Raw genomic sequence first — 22,292 nt, 5'->3', positions numbered from 1 at the left:
CGTGTGCAAATTCCCGATGCCTGCATGACCTAGTCTTCGGTGCCACAGCCATCCTTCTGAGGTTTTTGCTAGTAAGCAAGTGGCTGATTGAGGACCTGTAGAGAAATCAACAATGTACAAATCCCCTCTTCTTACACCTTCGAAGACTTTGGATCTATCAGATTCCATGATGACTACACATCTATATCTACCAAAGATAACAATCATATCAAGCTCACAAAGCATCGAGACTGATATGAGGTTAAACCCAAGGGATTCAACAAGCATCACTTTGTCCATATGCCTATCCTTGGAAATAGCCACTTTGCCAAGTCCCAATACCTTGCTTTTACCTTTGTCAGCATATGTGATTTGCTTCAGAGGTGATGGAGTCAGTGGCATATTCATCAGCAAGCTTTTATCACCAGTCATGTGATGTGTGCAGCCACTATCAAGAACCCACTCAGTATTCTTGGGTTTGTCATCCTGCAGATGAATTAGTACAGCTTACCATCTCATATGCTTTAGATTTGAAGAATATGATATCAATTTCATCAGATAAGAATTTCATCACAACAGAATTAAAAGGACGTGTGAAATATTTCTATTTCATCAATATTGGCTTGCGTCCTGTCAAGCATTTCCTCAGGTCTCCAGCAAATTCTTCAGATGATGATTTTCATCTAGAGACCTGTCCTGCAGAAGTGATTAGTTCGATTTCCTCACCACCCACATCTGAAGGGGTGGTAAAGCATTCATCATTCTGCGAGCACCATATGAGAAAGGTGGCATTGAAGCTAATGCACTTATCTTAACAGTAGGGGGGTTAAATTACTCATATGAATATGCAGAGAACTGGTTTGAGGATTTATGAACATAATGATTTGAAGAGTAACGCTCATATTCATATTCCTTGTAGTTTCCCTGCATGTTACAAGCATTAGCACGGGTACGAGCATAATTATGATCAGTTGAGGATTTTGATCCTCTTGAAGACTTTGGTCCTCCTGCGGAATTTGATCTCGGGTTCAGATTCTTCATCGGTGGTGTCATGAGGACATTTACCTAAAGATTTTCAAGACAACTTTTGGCAACCCAGATTTTCCTCAAGGGAGGGCCATTCCTGCAGTTAGTTCCAACATATCGAGAAATACTTCACCAGATTGATTTTTGAACAGTTTATAGTTGGAGTCAAATGACTCATCTGAGGAATAGGATAATTCACATGAAAAGCCAGTTAGATTAGCTGGATCAAAAGGAGGCCCAGTAGCAGCAACCCATGAGGTTTTGGGATACTGCTCAGGTTTCCAATAAGATCCTTCAGTATTTAATTTCCTCTCAAAGGCAATTCCTTCTTTCCTCGGGTTCCTGTTCAAGATCTGCTTTTTGAGCACGTCACAAAGGGTTTGATGTCCTTCGAGGCTTTTGTATATGCCTATCACATACAATTCCTTCAACCCTGCATTTTCATCAGTAACATTTGTGTTTTCCTCAAGTGAGGAAATAGACACTACAGGTGCAGTTGAAGAATTTGTAGCAATAGAAGCATTTGATGATTCTGGTGAAGAATTAGGAGTTTCGCGTTCAATGCATTTAAGACATGGAGGAATGAATTCAGCTTGAGCAGCGCTGATCTGTTGAGCTAGTAATGAATCATTTTCCATACGAAGATCATCATGAGAAATCCTCAGCTTCTCTAGATCAAGCTTCCTTTGAAGAAATTCATAGGAAAGTTTCTCATGATCAGCGAGGAGTGTATCATAACTATCTTGAAGATTATCAAATCTAGACTGAAGACTTTTCACATCTTCAGTGAGGATTTGGGTAAGATTCATTTCATCATTCAACAGATCATCACTTCTATCTAGCAGTTTCTGAAGCTTTTCCAGGGCAGTTTTTTGTTTAATGGCTATGATAGAAAGTTTACTGTAACTAGGTTTTCTATAATCATCAGGTTCACAGTCACTTGAATCAGAGGAGGGAGCATCATTCGGTACCTTTGAACCTTTTGACATGAAGCAATAGGTTGGAGCGAAGTCATCAGCATAGTCATCAGTGTCGATGGTGTTATCATTTTCTTCAAGGTTGAAGATTGACTTGCTGACGAAAGTGGTTGCTAGTGCGAGACTAGCCTGTCCGGATTCCGAGTCTTCATCAGAACCCTCTTCTTCATCACATTCCTCTCATTCTGCCTTGGAATCCATTTCCTTGCCAATAAGTGCCCGAGCCTTTCTGAAACTAGTCTTCTTGTGCGATGAGGGCTTTGAAGATGAGGATTTGGAAGATTTCTTCTTCTTCTTCGAGTCATCAGAACTGTCATCCTTGTATTTCTTCTTCTTTGATTCCTTTCCCCAACGGGGACAGTCAGCAATGTAATGGCCTGATTTCTTGCATTTGTGGCAGGTTCTTTTCTTGTAGTCCTCAGATGAAGGTTCTGATTTCCTCATGTCTCTTCTTGAAGATTTACCGAACTGGCCACATCGTGTAAACCTCTGGAATTTCCTCACGAGCATTGCAAGCTCCTGTACAAATTCTTCAGGATCACCAACGCTATCATTCGAATCTTCTTCTTCAGATGAGGAAATTGCTCTAGCCTTCAGTGCACGTGGTCTGGAATAGCTTGGTCCATATAGATCTTTCTTTTCTTCTAGATGGAATTCATGAGTGTTGAGTCTTTCGAGTAAATCAGCTGGGTCAAGCATCTTGTAGTCTGGTCTTTCTTGAATCATCAGAACTAAAGTATCAAATGAAGAATCCAAAGAGCTCAGCAGTTTCTTCACAACTTCGTGATCAGTAATTTCTCGAGCTCCAAGTGCTTGCAGTTCATTTGATATGTCAGTGAGGCGATCAAAGGTGTCTTGGCAGCTTTCATTGTCATGCCTCTTGAAGCGATTGAAGAGATTGCGAAGAATATCAACATGAGAGTCACGCTGGGTTGATGCTCCTTCATTTACTTTGCACAGTCTCTCCTAGATCAGTGTTGCAGAGCCCAAAGCACTCACTCTTCCAAAGTGGCCTGGGCTCAGATGGCCACAGATGATATTCTTTGCTTGAGAATCGAGTTGCTTGAATTTCTTCACATCAGCAGCAGAGACACTAGCAGAGATGATGGGGACGCCATGTTCCACAATATACCAGAGATCTTTATCAATAGCTTGTATATGCATTTGCATCTTGTTCTTCCAGAAGGGAAAGTTCTTTCCTTCGAAGGTAGGACATGCTGCAGTCACCTTAAACATGCCTGCAGTCAACAGAACTAAAAATCCAGGTGGTTAAACCAAAATCACACAGAATAAGGGAGTACCTTGCTCTGATACCAATTGAAAGTGCGTTATATCGACTAGAGGGGGGTGAATAGGAGATTTTTAGAATTTCATCACTGAGGAAATTCCTTTTGAGGAAATTCCTCACTGATGACTAACTCACAGCGGAAACAGTAAAGGATCATAAGTGCAAAGTTTCACAACAACAGTTTTTCAGTGTGAGGAATGTGAAAACAGATTGCACAGTGAGCAGCCACGCAGAAAATAGATGAGGATTAACTAGCATGAAGAATTTGGGGTTGAGGAATTTCAGAGAAGTTCTTAAGCAAATTCTTCAAACAGTAACAGTGAAATTCATCAACAAATAATCTGAGGAAAGTAAGGAGTTGAGGAATTAGAACCCGTTTCTCAGCGAAGACAGTAGTTGATGACCCAGTTCCAACTGCTGTGACAGTTGTACATCTGGTTTGGAGCGGCTTGGTATTGAAACCAAAGGACACACAGTCCCGGGACACACAGTCTCTACCGTGTTCTCCTTGGGCTAAGAACACACAGTCCTCGCCCAACACTCGTGGTAAGTCTTCAGGGCAGACTTCGAAACCCTCACAAACTTGGTCACCCGGCGATCCATAATTGACTGCTGGAAAGCTCTAGACCATGATGCCTAACCGTCTGGAGGATGCACAGTCCTCAAAGGTAAAAGGCTTCAGTCCCACACAGGAACAACTTCTTCAGTGATGCTCAATCACTAGGTTTGGTTTGTGGTTTCGGTGTATGGGGTATTTCCTCACTGATAAATTACTCTCGAAGACTCTGAGGAATTTGGGTTGCTCTTATGACAAGTGTCAGTTCCTAATGGAGCAGCCAACCAGCTAATGGTTGTGGGGGCGGCTATTTATAGCCTGGCAGCATCCCGACATGATTTGACACTAATGCCCTTAAATAATATGACCGTTGGTGTGGATAAGACCAATGACTTGGCGTGGCTATCGAAACGGTCGGAGCCCTCAACTGTGAGAGTCCTCATGTCACTCGTATTCCTCACTTGAGACTTTTGGCAGGATTAGGCTTGGGTTGAGCATCATGAGGAAATTCATTCCAAAGTGTAACTTCGACCCCCTTTAACAGTACGGTGTTCCTATTACTCAAGTGTGAAGAAAATAAAACAGAAAGAGTAAATCTTCATGCTTCAAAGTCTTCAAAATGATTTTCTTCAGGACACACCGAATTCCTCAATTTCAGTATCTTCATGAGGAATATCAATTGCATCGTAGATTCTTCGCGATTCAATTCTTCAGCTTCAGACCAATTCCGAAGATATACATTTTTAGGGGTCGGTATTCATCAAATATCTCAAACTCCTCAGTGACTTATAGATCCTGTGTACACTCATAAACACATTAGATACTTAACCTATAAGTCTACAAACCACCAAAATCACTAAGGGGCACTAGATGCACTTAAAAATACTCTACCCACGAAAACTGCTGCGATCCCATATGCTTGGGGGACATCAGCTGGCCACACCCAAAGCAAGTAACCTGGCTAGAGTTGTTGGCCGTGCCACCAGTGTTGTTATTGGGGTTGTCGAAGTTTACCTAGGGTTGGCATACGGTTCAGCTGGTAGCTCAGATGAGGTGCACGAGTCTTGGCTTGCTGAGGCTTATAGGTTGGCCTAGCTGGGGCTGTCTACCAGGGGCGAGTCTTTTGGTTGCTGGAACTACCCTTGCTGATCATCTTGGGCTTGCGATTGTCTTCCCCTTGTCATCGAGCATGAGGGCCTTGTTCACAAGGTCGAAGAAGGTCCAACAGTCGCAGACAACGAGATCATATTGCAGGGCTTGCTGGAGTCTTTCCATGAAGCCTTCTATCTTAGCTGCCTCAATGCTGACATCTTCTGGGCATACCCCGATAGGAGGTTGAACTTCTGTATGTATTGCTTGACAGAGCCACTTCCTTGCTTCTGCGCTCAAAATTCCTGCTTCTTGATAGCCATGATTCTCGAAGGAATGTGGGCCATGCGGAATCCTTCCTTGAAATCAGCCCAGGTTCTCACACGGTCGCCTTGCATGACCTTGAATCCATCCCACCAAGCTCTGGCGATACCTCTAAGGCAGTGAGAGGCATAAAGAACCTTCTCACGATACTCATTGCAATTGACCAGTGCGAGGAGGTCCTCAATGGCGTGGATCCAGTCATCAACATCAAGAGGTTCAGCAGTATCGATGAAGGTTGGGGTGAATTCGTCATGAACTCTCACAGAGTGGAGCGGCCATTTCCATTTATTCCTTCCTGCTGGTTATTTACAAGGAACTGATCCATGTGCTGAATAGTAGCAGAGTTGGCTTTGCGTTCCTCCCGAAAAACATGGAGAAACTAAGCTATGGTCATGTTCTCCCGTGGAGGTGGTGGCGGGGGAATGTCGCCTTGTGGTTGCTGATACGTCTCCAACATATCTATAATTTTTGATTGTGCCATGCTTTTACATTATCATCTTAAGATACTGTTTGGGCATAATGGACCAATTTCTATTATTTTTGAACACTAAACTATTAACCCATTGCCCAGTGCCACTTGTTGTTTTCTCCTTTTTTTGTTTTTCAGTTTTTCAGTACCAAACGAAGTCCAATTGCCATGAAACATTTTATGATTTTTTCTGCAGCAAAAGAAGACTTGGAAGCTTCGACATAAGACTTGAAGATACACCAGGAGCCCACAAGGCAACAGGGCACGACCAGGGAGAGGTGGCCGCGTCCTGATGCCTTGTCGCCTCCCCATGGCCCCTCTTGACTTGTTCTCTCGCCTTTAAAATCCCAAATATTTGAGAAATCCTAAAGTCATACAGGAAACACTTTTTACACCACCAAAAGTCTCTATTACATGATGGCCCCATATGGAGCTCCATTCCGGCACTCTGCCTGAGGGGGGTCGATCATAGAGGCCGTCGTGATGATGTGTGAGTAGTTCACCACAGACCTACGGGTCCATAGTTAGTATCTAGATGGCTATCTCTCTCTCTTGATCTTCAATACAATGATCACCACATCTTCTCTTTAATCTATCCGACGTAATTATTTGTATGGTGTGTTTGATGGGATTCAATGAATTGTGGGTTTATGTTCAGATTATTCATGAAAAGTATTTGAATCTTCTCTGAGTTTTATGATTGTTATTTTCATGATCATCATAGCTTCGTAAATCTATCCGCGCATTGTAGTGGGCTTAACTTGGCAAATTTCTATATCCCATTGACAAAACGGGACAAGATGTGTATTTGTGTTGCTTCTACTAGGGATAAAATGATGGGGTTTATTCATATCGATTGAGTTTACTTTCTCTACATCATGTCAACGTTCCCCAAGCATTACTCTCTTTTACTTAATACTCTATTTGCATGGTAGATAGCAGCCGATGGGTGGAGTAATAGTAGTAGGTGCAGGAAGGAGTCGGCCTATTTTCTTATGGACGTGATGCCTATATACACATGATCATTGCCGCAAAAATCACATAATTATGCGTTGTTCTATCGATTGCCCAACAGTAATTTGTTTACCCACTGTATGTTGCATTCATGAGAGATGCCACTAGAGAACACTATGGCCCCCAGGTCTATTCACTTATATTATCCTCATTATTATTATTTGTCTTTTATTTTATTTTTCAAGTCACAACTATCTACAATTATCTACACACCTCATTCGCTTGCAAATAATGAGATCAAGGGGATTGCCTACCCTCTTGCCCAAGTTGGGTGCAAGTTGTTTGTTCTTTGATGTGCATACGCTGAAGACGGTTGAGGATTGATATTCCTATTGGTTCGATAAACCTTGGTTTCTTAATCGATTGAAATACTTACCCGCGTTATGCTACGATAACCCGTTCTTCTTCACAGAAAACCCAACGCAGATCACAAGCATTAGGAAGGATTTCTGGCGCCGTTGTCAGGAAATATCATCACCAACTATTAAGTAACTTATCACAAATTCTCATTCTCTTGTTCTTCTTTTTATTTGCTGTTATATCTTGCTTGCTTAAAAAAATCAAAAATACAAAAATATTTACCTCTGCTTGCTTTGCATGTCACTAGTTTGCATATTCGCTCTCTAGTTTGCTTGTCCTGCTTGTTACTTTGCTTGCTTGGTCACCATGTCTCAATATACTACTAAGTTGTGTGACTTCTCAAATACTAATCATAGTGATTTTGGTAGTACTCCAATACCACATGCCACAAGGGCGGATGCCTTTGATATTAATGCTGCATTGTTGAATCTTGTCATGAAAGAACAATTTTCGGGAACTCCTAATGAGGATTCCACTGCTCATCTTAGTACCTTTGTTGAACATTGTGATATGAAAAATAAAAAGGACATGGACAATGATATTGTGAAGTTAAAATTGTTTCCTTTTTTTCTAAGAGATAAATCTAAGGCTTGGTTTTCATCTTTACCACGTAATAGTATTCGAACATGGGATAAGTGTAAAGATTTTTTTATTGCCAATTATTTTCCTCCTACTAAGATCATATCCCTTAGAAATCAAATAATTAATTTTAAAGAGCAATATCACGAACATATTACACAATCTTGGGGGAGAATGAAATTGACGATTAGAAATTTCCATACGCATGGTTTAAACTTGTGGATGATTATCCAAAATATCTACGCGGGACTAAACTTTGTATCCAAAATTCTTCTAAATTCTGCCACAGGTGGAGTCTTCATGGAGGTCACCTTAGGAGAGGCCACCAAACTTCCAGACAACATCATGGAATACTATTCTCATTGGGATAGCCAAAAGAGCTCCAACTCGTAAGAAGGTAAATTTTGTTGAGGAAATCGCTACTTTGAGTGAAAAAGTCGATCCTCTTGTGAATTTGGTTGCTAATAAAAATGATCTTGTTGATCCTAATTACATTCCCTTGTCCACTTTGATTGATCAAAATGATAATTCCATTGATGTGAATTCTATCTCGCAAAATAATTTCAATAACAATGCGATAGGGGTAATTTCAATACCATATCCCGGTAATCTTTCTAGTGGCTATAGCAATTCTTATGGAAATCCTTCTACCAATAATAATAAATTCTCCTCTGATCTTGAAAACACTATTAAATAATTTATTAATTCTCAAAAAGTTTTCAATACTATGATAGAGGAAAAGATGCATACGCTTGATACTTTGGTTAAGAACATGGATATAATTGCTCTTGATGTAGAAACTCTTCAAAGTAAAGCTTTGCCACCCAAGCATGAATTTAATGAGACTATTAAATCTATATATCCAAATATCTGTGAATTAAAGTAGGGAGACGACCTCTAATTTAAAAGCTAACAGGAATTCCTACAAAAAGCTCCCCCACTCATTTTTTTATCATAATCATGATGAAGATCTTAAAATGATTGGATCTTTTCCTATTGAATCATTATTTACTTCTGTGACTGTTAATGATAAATGGACTTCTTATTAGTCAACTTTATCTAGTGAGCTTCCCGTTTGTTTGGAGGGTGATGATTCTGATGCTAAAACTGAAAAAGTGGGTTTGGAGAGGTCAAAAATTTATCTAGTGATGTCCCCACTATCTTGGATTACAAGGACATTAATTTATGAAAGTTGATCTTTAATAGAATGTATTTACTTGCTGAAATCCATTATTATCTCACCCAATGCTTATGAACAAAACAAGGCTTTCACTAATCATATAGTGGAAGCGATGATAAAAGCATATGATGAGAAACTTGAACTTGAAGTTTCTAATCCTAGAAAATGGCATGATGAGTGGGAACCTACTATTAAAATAAAGACAAATAAATATGAATGCAATGATTTGAGTGACCTTTGTGCTAGTGGTTCAACAATACCTAAATCTCTATCTGATGTGCTTGGTCTCACTAATATTCAAGAGTGTTTCCTAAACTTGCATCTTGCGGATTCTACCATTAAGAAAAGCTTAGGTAGAATTAATGATATTCCCATTACTGTAAATAAAAATTAAGTGCATGTATATTTCATTGTGCTTGATATTGATTGCAATCCTAGTTGTCCAATAATACTTGAAAGACCTCTCCTACAAACTATAGGTGCAATTATTGATATGAAAGAGGGCAACATAAGGTTCCAATTTCCATTAAATAAAGAGATGGAACACTACCCTAGAAATTGAACCAAACCACCTTGTGAATATATCATGAGGGATACTTATGGATTAAGTGTCAAGGATGACAACACTCGATCATATGCATTATGCCTAGCTAGGGGCATAAAACAATACCGCTTGTTGGGAGGCAACCCAATAGTTATCTTAATTTTTGCTTCTTACTTTATTTTTTGGTGTGATGACGTGATTATTCCCTATGTAATTATTGTGTTTTTGTGTTCAAATTAGTGTTTGTGCCAAGTTAAACCTTTGGGATGACTTTGTATGTTAAGTATAATTGATACATTTTAAAACCAAAAACTTTGACGTGCAGTGCAAAATTTCTCTGATTTTACTGCAACGACTTTTTAAGATGAATATTTTATAGAGTATTTCCATACAAATTCCTTAGGTTTTCCTACTGTTTTAGAATTTTTGGAGTTACAAAATTATAGGTTCATTACAGACTACTACAGACCGTTCTGTTTTAGACAGATTCTGTTTTTTGCTTGCATAGTTTGCTATTTTTGATGGATGCTATGGATTGTATCGAGGGAGGGGGGTATAAGACATGGAGAACTTAGAATACAGTACCTATTATGAAATAATGAAATAAGTATTTGATATGTTTCTTATACTAATGGATCTCACAAAGTTTTATTGAGTTTTGTGTGATTGTAGTTTTCAATTTTTGGGTGTTATCGCGATGGACAATGGAATAAGGAGCAGCAAGAGCCTAAGCTTGTGGATGCCCAAGTCACCCCAAGGTAATATTATAGGAATTCTCAAGCATCTAAGCTTGGGGATTCCCCAAAAGGCATCCCCTCTTTCGTCTCAATCCATTGGTATGTCACTTGAAGTTACATATTTATTCATCACATGATATGAGTTTTGCTTGGAGCATCATTTCCTTTAGTTTGATTTTTATTTTTAGTTTTACACAATCATATTTTTCTATAAACACCAACCCTGGAGATTTACACATTTATCATGATTTGTTATAATACTCTTTGTTCTTCACTTATATCTTTTGAGCTAAACAATTGCTCTAGTACTTTCCTTATATCTTTTGAGCACGATGGCGTGTAGATTTTATAAAGATATTTGAACTCTTGTTCACTTATATTTGTTTCAGAGTTAATAAATAGTAGTGGTAATTTGCAGATGTCATAAAAATAGTCCAAAAGCAATAAGTATCCAATGGATTATAGTCAAAACCATCGCGTAGCACATAAAGAGAAATTGTGGGTTAATGCTATTGATGTGGTAATATGAAAAGGTGTGAGTGAATCATTGTTGATTCATAGAAGTAGCAGTATTAGGAGGTGTTAGTTTCTTGTTTCTATTAAAACTAAAAGGCATGGCAGCAATGTGTGAGCATTTCTATTCCTCTATGAAATCCCAGTGTTGTTTCGAGTCCGAGTCGCGTGATGGTTAACTCCACCCAAACCTCTCACTCGGGGCATGGGGGTTGTGCTTTGATTTGTGATGAAACTAATAAAACTTTGCAATAAGCATATGGGTTATTCATGACTAATGTGAAACCATATGCATACACAATCTCACCTCCTCATATTTTGCTAGCCTCTTCGGTACCTTGCATTGCCCTTTCTCACCTCGAGGATCGATGCAAACTTCGCTGGTGCATCCATACCCCGTGGCATGATTAGATCTGTCACACATAAACCTTTCTTTATCTCCGTCAAAACAACCACCATACCTACCTATCATGGCATTTCCATAGCCATTCCAAGATATATTGCCATGCAAATGCCATCGTCACTTCACATGACTAGTTCATTCATCATCCTATTTCTTTGCATGATCATATAAAGCTAACATATCATTTGTGGAAAAGCCACCATTCTTTACATTGGTGATACATGTCATGCTATATCATTGCACATCCTGGTACACTACCAGAAGCATTCATATTGAGCCATATCGAGATTTCATGAGTTGTAAGTAAATAAAAGTGTGAAGATCATCATTATTAGAGCATTGTCCCAATGAGGAAAGGATGATGGAGACTATGTTTCCCACACAAGTCGGGAAGAGACTCCGGATGAAAAAATGGGGGAGGCCAAATGAGCCCACCATATAAAATGAATGCAAGTAAAAGAGAGAAGGGACTTTGCTACTATCCTTTACCACACTTGTGCCTCAAAGTGGCACCATGTTCCTCATCTAGAAATTCTCATGACATGGCATTTTCATATGCTAGTGGGAATCATATTATCATTACTATAAACTTGGCTTGCACATTCCGATGACGAACTTCCTCAAACGCCCAAGGTCTTCGTGAGCAAGCAAGTTGGATGTACACCCCACTTAGCTTCATTTGAGCTTTCATACACTTATAGCTCTAGAGCATAATTTGAATGGTAGTTCGTACTCCTTGCATTGACATATACTCATGGGCAACTCCATAGCCCATTGGTATGCCTAGTTGATGTGAGAATATCTTTTCCACTTTTAGACCTTTGATAGCTACCACCATATTCTTTTCCACCTTATGCTATGTCCATGTCTCACGCTCACGTATTGCGTGAAAAATAAAAAGTTGATTAACCTTGAAAAAGTATGATCCAATTGTTGACTTGGAATCCGCGGTGCTTAAAATTTGTATTAATGTGGTGAATACGGAGCAATGTTTCACCAATATGAAAGATTAAAGGGGGTAAACATTCTTTTAGGATCGTATACTTTGAAAGATTGATGATTTTGTTGCTTGTGCTTATAATTATTAATATGTTGATGTTCATTAATTCATCTTTTCTTAATGGGCATACATGCCAAATATTACATATAGGATAGCATGTCACATCAAAAATTCTATTTTTATCATTTACCTACTCGAGGACGATCATGAATTAAGCTTGGGGATGCTTGATACGTCTCCAACATATCTATAATTTTTTATTGTTTAATGATATTATATTATAATCTTAAGATACTTTCTAGGTCATAATGCACCAATTTATATTACTTTTGAGAACTAACCTATTAACCCAGTGCATAGTGCTAGTTGTTGTTTTCTACGTATTTTTTTTAGGTTTTCAGTACCAAACGAAGTTCAATTGCCACATAACTTTTCTATGATTTTCTCTGGACCAAAAAAGACCTAGAAGCTTTAGGAGAAGACCTAAACCACACGAGATTCCCACAAGGCAACAGGCCATGGCCACGGGATGGTCATGCTTTGATGCCTTGTCGCCTTCGTGTGCCCCTCTTGCCTCGTTCTTTGGCCTAGAAATTCCCAAATATTCTAGAAACCCTAAATACCATGGAACACTTTTTACGCCAGCACAAGTCTCTATTCAATGGCAACACCATGTGGAGCTCCATTTCAGTGCTCTGTCGGAGGGGAATCGATCATGGAAGGCCTCTTCATCAACCCTGGTACCCTCGTGATGATGTGTGAGTAGTTCACCATAGACCTAAAGGTCCATAGTTAGTATCTAGATGGCTATCTCTCTTTCTGTTGATCTTCGATACAATGATCATCACATCTTCGCTTTAATCTATACGATGTAATTGTTTTGTATGGTGTGTTTGTTGGGATATGATGAATTATGGGTTTATGTTCAGATTCTTCAAGAAATGTATTTGAATCTTCTCCGAGATTCTTATTTGCACGATCATCATAGCTTCGTAAACCTATCTGATCTATTGAATTGCTTTGTCCAAGTATTTTGATCTGTCTTCAGTGGTAGATGTGCGTTGTAGTGGGTTCAACCTGACGCATTTCTATATCCCATTGGGAGAAGGGGACACGATGCATCTTTGTATTGTTGTCACTAAGGATAAAATGATGTGGTTTATTCATATTGATTGAGTTTATTTGTCTACATCATGTCATCATTCCCGAAGCATTACTCTATTTTACTTAATACTCTAGATGCATGCTCGATAGCGGTAGATGGGTGGAGTAATAGTAGTAGGTGCAGGTAGGAGTCGGCCTATTTTCTTATGGATGTGATGCCTATATACACATGATCATTCCCGTGAAAATCACATAACTATATGTTGTTCTATCAATTGTACAACAATAATTTGTTTACCCACACTATGTTGTTTTCATGAGAGATGCCACTAGAGAACACTATAGCCCAAGTCTATTCACTTATATATTGAGAAAACTTATATTTTCCTCGCTGTTATTATTTGTCTTTAACTTTATTCTGCAAGTCACAACTATCTACAATTATCTACACACCTCATTCGCTTGTAAATAACGAGATCAAGGGGATTGTCAACCCTCTTGGCCGCGTTGGGTGCAAGTTGTTTGCTCTTTCATCTGCAGCCGCTGAAGATGGTTTAGGATTGATATTCCTATTGGTTTGATAAGCCTTGGTTTCTTAACCAAGGGAAATACTTACCCACATTATGCTGCGATAACCAGTCCCTCTTCACGGAAAACCCAATGTAGATCCCAAGCATCAGCTACTCCTGGTGATCTCCACGTTAAGCACACCCACCAGCCCCCTATTGTTGGTTAGAGTTGCCGGTGTTGGGGTTAGTGAAGGAGTTGTTGTGGGTTGTAGCCACCATCTTGTTTGGAGCAGCCAAGTCAAATAATTGCGGTAGACGAGAGGTAAAATCAATAACGGAGGAAACGCGCCTAAGGGGGGTATATAATGGATGTATTATCAAACAAAGGTCAAAAGACTAGACACATAATATTAAGATAAGATAGGCGATGTAGTCGCTTACATGTTGCCTAGGGGGAAAACGACACTTGCATTGAAACACAAACAACAAACAAGCAACAAGCACACATGGTTTCATATGAACCAATACACGGACTCGGCTTCGCATGAGGGATGCATGACTTATCCTACCATAGGGGTTCTCGAACTCTAGTGGTGGAGTGCTCGGTATCATACTCATGCTCCTCTAGATCTTCCTCCTTTTCATCATTCGTACTCGTACGGGTGTCGTCTCCGGTCGAGGGGTCAGAGAATGAGGAAGTCCATCTCGGTGACACTTTGTCAGTGTGTCGGTGAAGAGCGCACTATACTCCTTCGTACTCATGCGACGACGCTGAGATGTTTCCGGAGAGGGTACATCTCTAGTTAGGGGTACTCCTCCTCTATAAGCGGTAGCTGGTCGTCCCTTCTGATCTCCATCCTTCTTGATCTTGTCTGGCTTCCTATTGGCTTGTCTAAGTAGCTCACGGGTGTGGTGAAGTTCCTTGTGCAGATTCACAAACTCCTTAACTAGGTTGTGAGCCAACCTATCGGCGGAGAGGCTGAAGTAGGTCTCGAGCCTGAGTGGTGTTCCATTTGGATGATGTCTCAAAGTCTAAAGTATAGGTTCTAGGTATAGTGTTTTGATAATGGTCTTGGACTAGCTAATGTCCATGCTAACTAAGACTTCGTATAGTCAGGATGGCTCTGATAACAGCTTTGTGGGGACCCCGACTCATAAGTCGTGATCATCGAATGCACGTGTACAGTGATCCCAGAGATCAATGCTCACTCAACACACAGAAGCGGAATAACAAGAGTCTTACATCCATGCATATCGTCTTACAAAAATTTATGACCATTATGGTCAAGTCTTACATAGAAGGGCCATGAAGTCCAAACACCAAACAGAACTAGCAGCAGAAATCTTGAACGAAAGCATGAACCCATGCCATCTACCTTATCTCTACAAGCATTATGACTGGGAAGCATCCTCGTTCGCATGTTTGTCACCAACGTAATCTTCACCATAATCCTGCTCTTCCATGCGTGGCCAATTAAATAACCAGTGGCAAGCCAATGAGTACTTTGAATATACTCGCTAGCAACCCATGTTTGGAACAAGGTTGAAAGCACATATGCTCCCTTGGTGGTTTTGATAATTCATGACAACATACATTGTCTCTTGGACTAACACTTTTACCTAGTATATTTCAGGTATAGTCCACAGAGAGCTTTGGCTATAGGTTTGTGTGCACATGGCCCTTTGCTGAAGGAAGGAATGGGATTGACTAAAGCTTCAAGCAAGAAGACTCTTCATTTTACACTTTGTGAGAAATCACATTTGAGTCCATAGGAAAGCCAATACTATTAAAAGGGGACGAGGTATTATGATGAATTGGTTGCACAAGTGCTTAGAGATAGCCACCAAAAATAGTCAACCACTCTTCCACAAAATACATCTGTCTCAAGACAAATATCCAAAATTGGTGCCACCAAATTTCCTCATACAGCCATACTGATTTTACACTTAGACAGTTCCCAGCCAAACCCTACCTTTTCGGTGCAACCGATTCTGCATCAGTGCTACCGAGTTTGGGTGGCCAACCTTCTATTACTCGGTACACAAAATCAGAATTTACGAGTTTCTGTAATGGTGCCACCGAGTTGTGCCATCTAATCATTAGTCACCTTTTCGGTTCTACCGAGCTGTGTATATCGGTTCCACCGAGATTCAAAGTTGCTGCCTTTTGAGCAAGTTGGTACCACCGAGTTTGTAACCTCGGTGTCACCGAGTTAGCCAATTATGGTGTAATGGTTAGATTTTAAAGTTTTCCTATTTATACCCCTCCATCTACGTCTCATTTGTAGAGGAAGCACTCAGAACATACTTACATTTGCCAGATCCATTTTTGTAAGAGACAACCCTCTACTCATGTGTTGAGGTGAAGAGATTCCATTCCTACCATTTGAACCTTGATTTCTAGCCTCCCCAAGTTGTTTTCCACAAGATCAATCTCTCCTACCCCTGCCAAATCTGAGAGAGAGTGATAGAGTGTTGGGGAGACTATCTTATGAAGCACAAGAGCAAGGAGTTCATCGTTCTACAACATCTATTACCTTTTGGAGGGTGGAGCCTCCTAGATTGGTTAGGTGTCACTTGGGAGCCTCTTACTTCGTGTTGTGGAGTTGAACCAAGATGTTTGTAAGGGCAAGGAGATAGCCTACTTTATAAAGATCTACCATGAGTGAGGCTAGTCTTGTGTGGACAGAAGCCATGGTGGAATATACAAGGCCGCTTCTTCGTGGACCCCTTGTGGGTGAAGCCCTCCGTGGACTCTTGCAGCCGTTATCCTCCGTGGGTTGACGTCTCCACCAACATGGACGTACAATAGCGCCACCTATCGGAACCATGCCAAAAATCACAGTGTCAACTTCTTCCTGTTTTATGTTCCTAAACTCTACTCCTTGCTACATTTGCAAAGTCTTTACTTTCCGCTGCCATATTTGTTGTCTAGCATGTGTATGGTACACTAGACTTGTTAGAATCACTAAAAACTGGCAACCATTAAATTGGGAAAGGGCTACGATTTTAATTTATGCAAGTAATCTATTCACCCCCCCCCCTCTAGACACCTCTTCTATCTTTCTCACAAAGGTATAACAATGCATGATATAGAACTAAGTAGGTAAATTGCACAAAGTTAATTTTGGGTGCAATGACATGTTCAACCAACTTGTAAAAGTATGCATCATGTGGTTGCGGATATCCATATGAATAGTTTATAGATATCAATATAAGAAGTCGTTGAAAACCTCATGTTCAATCATCATGTCAAGTCGTAAGACTTATCTCGAGAATTTCTTCCCACACACACATACACCAAGTTTTTGTCGAAACATATGGACGTAGTTTAAGAAGCACCACCTAACTGCCCTTGATCGTTGATAACCCACAAGTATAGGGGATAGTGACAGTCTTCACGGGTAGTATTTCACCCTAATTTATTGATTCGACACAAGGGGAGCCAAAGATTATTTATTGGCTTTAAGAGTTGAGTTGTCAACTCAACCGCACCTAGGATATCATTCTCCAACAAGGACAACACATGGTAGTAGTAACAGTAACAATGATAGCTACAATTTTGGTAACATTGGTAACGGTAGTAACAATAGAAATTTAGTGGTAGGTGTGATAGTAGCAGCAACAGTAGTAACTTAGAAAGATTTAATATGTGTAAAGCATAGGCATGTGGATCTGTGATGGAGAATGATTTAGATGACATTGATCATATAACAGTTACACACTAGGGTGACAAAGAACTAGCTCCAATTCATCAATATAATGTAGGCATGTATTCCATATATAGTATTACGTGGTTGCAAAAAGAACTTGCATGACATCTTCTATCCTACCCTCCCGCGGAAGCGGGTCGTATTGAAAACTAAGGGATATTAAGGCCTCCTTTTAATAGAGAAACGGAACAAAGCATTAACACATGGTGAATACATGAACTCCTCAAACTATGAGAATCACTGGAAAGAATCCCAATTATTCTCACCATGGGTATGCAGATAAAGACTCGTAATAGGTAACTACAATTTGCAATTTAGGATCCAAATCACCCTCATATTCATGAAAACATAATAGGTTTAGATCACAAATCATGTTACTCGGGCCCTAGTGAAAAGCATAAAGCATAGCAAAGTCATTGTAACATCAATCTCAGATCATAGTGGATACTAAGGATCAAGCCCTATCAAACTTAACTCGATTACGTGATCAATATCATCCAATCCCACCACCGTCCAGAAAGCCTACAAAGGAATTAGTCAGTCCTGGTGGTGAGCATCATGGTGGTGTTCATGAAGAAGGGTTGGTGATGACGACAAGGATGAACCCCCCTCCCCAGAGCCCTAAACGGATTCCAGATCAACCCTCTGGAGGAAGAAGAGGAGGTGCCAGCGGCTGTGTCTCGTGAAATGCGATGATATTTTCCTTCTGATTTTTTTCTCCAAAGATGTGCTTTTATAGGACTGGAATTAGGGTCGGCAGAGCCACATAGGCTCCACAAGCCACTAGTGCGCTACCAGGGGAGCTGCACGCTGTTGGCTTGTGGCCCTTTGGCAGCGTTTCTCCGACAGGTCTTCGCTCCATAAATCCTTTTAAATGCGAGAAATAATTCACAAAAAATTTGTCCAATTTTGACAAAATTTATTTCTGTGCAAAAATAACACCAAGGTAGTTCTACTGAAAACAACGTCATTCCGAGTTATTTTCACTCAAATCATGCAAGTTAGAGGCCAAAACTAGAGCAAAAGTGTTTGGAAAAGTAGATACACTGGAGACGTATCAATCGTGGACACGGATATTTGATTAGTTTTTCAACCTATAGAGGTTGTACACTTTACCCACAAGACTCGGAAACTTCCGTGTCAAGCCACGACTCGTTGTATTTTTCATACACGAGGTAAGTACCCAAACAATGCCTTTCCCCTAACGATACTAACAAGGAGTCCACTCATTGGTACCCAACCCACATGATGTACACACTGGTGCAGCGATGTGCTATACAAATGGTTTTTAACCCCTATCTGCGACGATGTTTAAACCATCGCCTTGCATGTGCAGGTGATAGGGGGTCCATCCCACATGACATGAAAAAATCATCAACGATGGTGACATATGAACGCACACGGAACATATCAAACACACTATATTTTGGGCATACATGTGGGATTTGGGATCACACACGTCTATCACTAGTCAAACGTGTTTAATTGCTCATGAACACAAACAATGTTTGCCCTTTTAACATTTGCGAAACATTACCTAGTCCACATGGTCCATGGTAGAAACAGTGTGTGATATCTTCATCATCGCACACAAGATTTCCCTGCCAGCCGTCTGCCATGAATGATATCATCGCACACGTTTCCCAAAACAATTACGTGTGGGATCATCTTTGCATCGGGCATGTTTTCCTTTTGGCTCACACGTGAGATAAGGTGCTATCGCAAATGAGAGAGGAGCTCCTACAGACACGTACAAGTGTTGTAAATCGTCTATGATTTCTTATGTATCACCACAGTTTCAATTTATATCTCGCGTGCTTTTCATGTAGATCACTGATGGTTGTGCTATGAGTTGCATGTGCTTTTTGTTCTGGGTTGCACACTATTGGTTCCTTGAACCGTATGCACTAAAATGGCTAGGTTATTGTAAAATATCATATTTGAAACACCCTGCGTATAGCTTCACCACAATAAGCAATCGAACAAATAGTGTTCAGATGAAGAACATTCATCATAATTCACCATGATATGCAATTGAATAAACGGTGCCCATAGGAAGAACATTCATCATAATTTGCAACAATATGCAATTGAGCAAATGCTAGATAAATTCCACACATGTATGGACATACCTAGTACATAATCATATTCTATGAAATACGAAGACATGATCACATGGAAAACAATGCTTCCATGTGTATATGTTTAGCTAATAACAATATATGAATGCGTACTTATTCTTGGGGGGTAAAAATACTAAAGTCTTCGACGTCTTCCAATGTGGTGCATGCTCGATTCCAAGGAAGCATGGCATATCTTTGCATGGTCATTCTCGATATTGGCCTGGATGGCTTCGACCCGGGCCAGGGTGATCTGTACAGAAGGGTACACTACTTGACTACTCTTGGCGTTTGCATCCGCGATCGCAGCAGCTGTGGCTGTCGTCTCTGCGGCTAGAGAAGTCCTTTCGGCCGTCGTAGAGGCCGTGTGAGTGGATGCGGCTACGCTCTTGACCAAGGCGGACGCGTTACTAACAGAGGCGCCAGTGCTCGGGACCGAGGGAGACGGTTGTACATATCCTTACTAAGTGTTCCGATGATGCTATTCTTTGGATAAAGGGTTTGTTGGGGAATGGGGATCGAGGGTGAATGGAATCCGAGCTAGATGAACACGACGAAGCTTCCCATATAAGCCAGAAATAGATCCGTGAATTTTCATCGCAAACAGTTCCCATACAGAATCATGTGTATTCAGTTCACATTTTGTATTGAATTGCAAAAATATTTTGGGGTACACCGGTAACGAATAATGTTTTAATTGTAAGAAAAAAGATCCCTACCATGACAATGCACGACTGGCATCCAAAAATTTGGAAATATTCGGGGTTCAGTTGGCATTTTTATACACTAGCACAAATGCCCGTGCGTTGCAATAGGATACATTGTTACCTGTCCCGTGCGTTCACTTATTTTTGTTTGTCCCGTCCTACTATCATTCTTCTCTCTTGAAGAGTTTCTCTCGTACCCCACACAACGACATTTTTTGCATTCATCAATGAAGTCTTCCATCGACACACCGCTTATTGAATTTGAATGTGCACACATGTGCAACCTCCTTTAATTATGCGATGAACTGTTTAATTGCACACATATGATTATCCCACATATGACTTCGTATTTCTTCCTTAATGTAGCATTTTCACGCTCTTCTTCTCATGTCATCATCCTCATACTCTGCTAATTGATTCCCAAGCCGACTTATTGACTTGATTAATGTTATGTAACTCCAGGTTTTAATATAAAAGATATGATTGTGGAAAGGTAAAGAATTAACAATCTTTGGTGCTTTTTTGTTGAGATGTTGCCACCAACAACTGGAGCACCTGTGAAAGCACATATGCTCCCTTGGTGGTTTTGATAATTCATGACAAGATACATTGTCTCTTGGACTAACACTTTTATCTAGTATATTTCACGTATAGTCCGCAAAGAGCATGGGCTATATGACTATGAGGAGAAACCCCTTGATGAAGGAGGGGATGGGATTGGCTCAAGCTTCAAGCAAGAAGACTCTACATTTTATATTTGTGAGAAAGCACTTTGAGTCCATAGGAAAGCCAATACTGTTAAAAGGGGGTGAGTTATTATGATGAATTTGTTGCTCAAGTGCTTAGAGGTAGCCACCAAAAATACTCAGCCATTGTCCTACAAAATATCTCTTTCGAAAGCCAAACCAGCAAAATCGGTTGCACCAACTATTTCCATTCGGACCTACCAATTTTACACTCGACAGATCATATACCAAACCCTACCATCTCGGTACCACCAACTTTCACATCGGTGCCACCGAGATTCAGTGGCCAACATTCTGTTGAGAATATTTCACGAATCGAAATTTCCGAGTTTGAAATAGGTCTCCGAGATTTGAAAATTGGTCTAGGAAATCATATCGGTACCACTGAGATTCCTCTATTGGTCTCACCGACAATTCAAAAGTTGCCACATTTGGTGCAACTCGGTACCACCGAGATTCATTTTGGTGTTATCGAGTTGGGCAATAATGTTGTAACGATGGGATTTTGGAGGATGCCTATATATACCCCTCCACCTAGCTCTCATTCGTAGAGGAAGCACTCAAAACACTTACACTTGCGAGATCCATTTTTTTGAGAGAGAGCCACCTACTTATGTGTTGACATCAAGAAATTCCAATCCAACCATTTGAAACTTGATCTGTAGCCTCCCCAAGTTCTTTTCACAAGATCAATCTGTCCTACCCATGACAAATCTGTGATTGAGTGTTGAGGAGACTATCTTTAGAAACACAAGAGCAAGGAGTTTATCGTTCTACTCCAACTATTACCTTTCCGAGGGTGGTGCCTCCTAGATAGGTTATGTGTCTCATGGGAGCCTCCTACTTCGTATTGTGGAGTTGAACCAAGATGTTTGTACGGGCAAGGAGATCTCCTGCGTTGCGAAGATCTACCGCGAGTGAGGTTAGTCATGTGCGGACGGAAGCCATGGTGGAATAGACAAAGCCGCTTCTTCTTAGACCCCTTGTGGGTGGAGCCCTCCATGGACTCTTGCTGTCGTTACCCCCCGTGGGTTGAAGTATCCACTAACATGGACGCACGACAACAACAGCTATCGTAACCATGCCAAAAGTCGTCGTGTCAACTTATTTGCGTTTGATCTTGCTAAACTCTACTCCTTACTACATGTGCAATGTATTTACTCTCCGCTGCCATATTTGTTGACTAGCATGTGTAGGCTGCACTAGACTTGTTAGAATGGCTAAAATCTGTCAAGCACTAGAGTTGGGAAAAGGCTAGGATTTTAATTTATGCAAGTAGTCTATTCACCCCCTCTAGACACCTCTTCTATCTATCCCATAATTGGTACCAGAGCAAGGTCTCCATAACCTTAGTT

This window comes from Hordeum vulgare, chromosome 5H, assembly GCF_904849725.1.
Source record: "Hordeum vulgare subsp. vulgare chromosome 5H, MorexV3_pseudomolecules_assembly, whole genome shotgun sequence".
Classification (NCBI taxonomy): domain Eukaryota; kingdom Viridiplantae; phylum Streptophyta; class Magnoliopsida; order Poales; family Poaceae; genus Hordeum; species Hordeum vulgare.
This window is presented reverse-complemented; position numbering follows the sequence as displayed.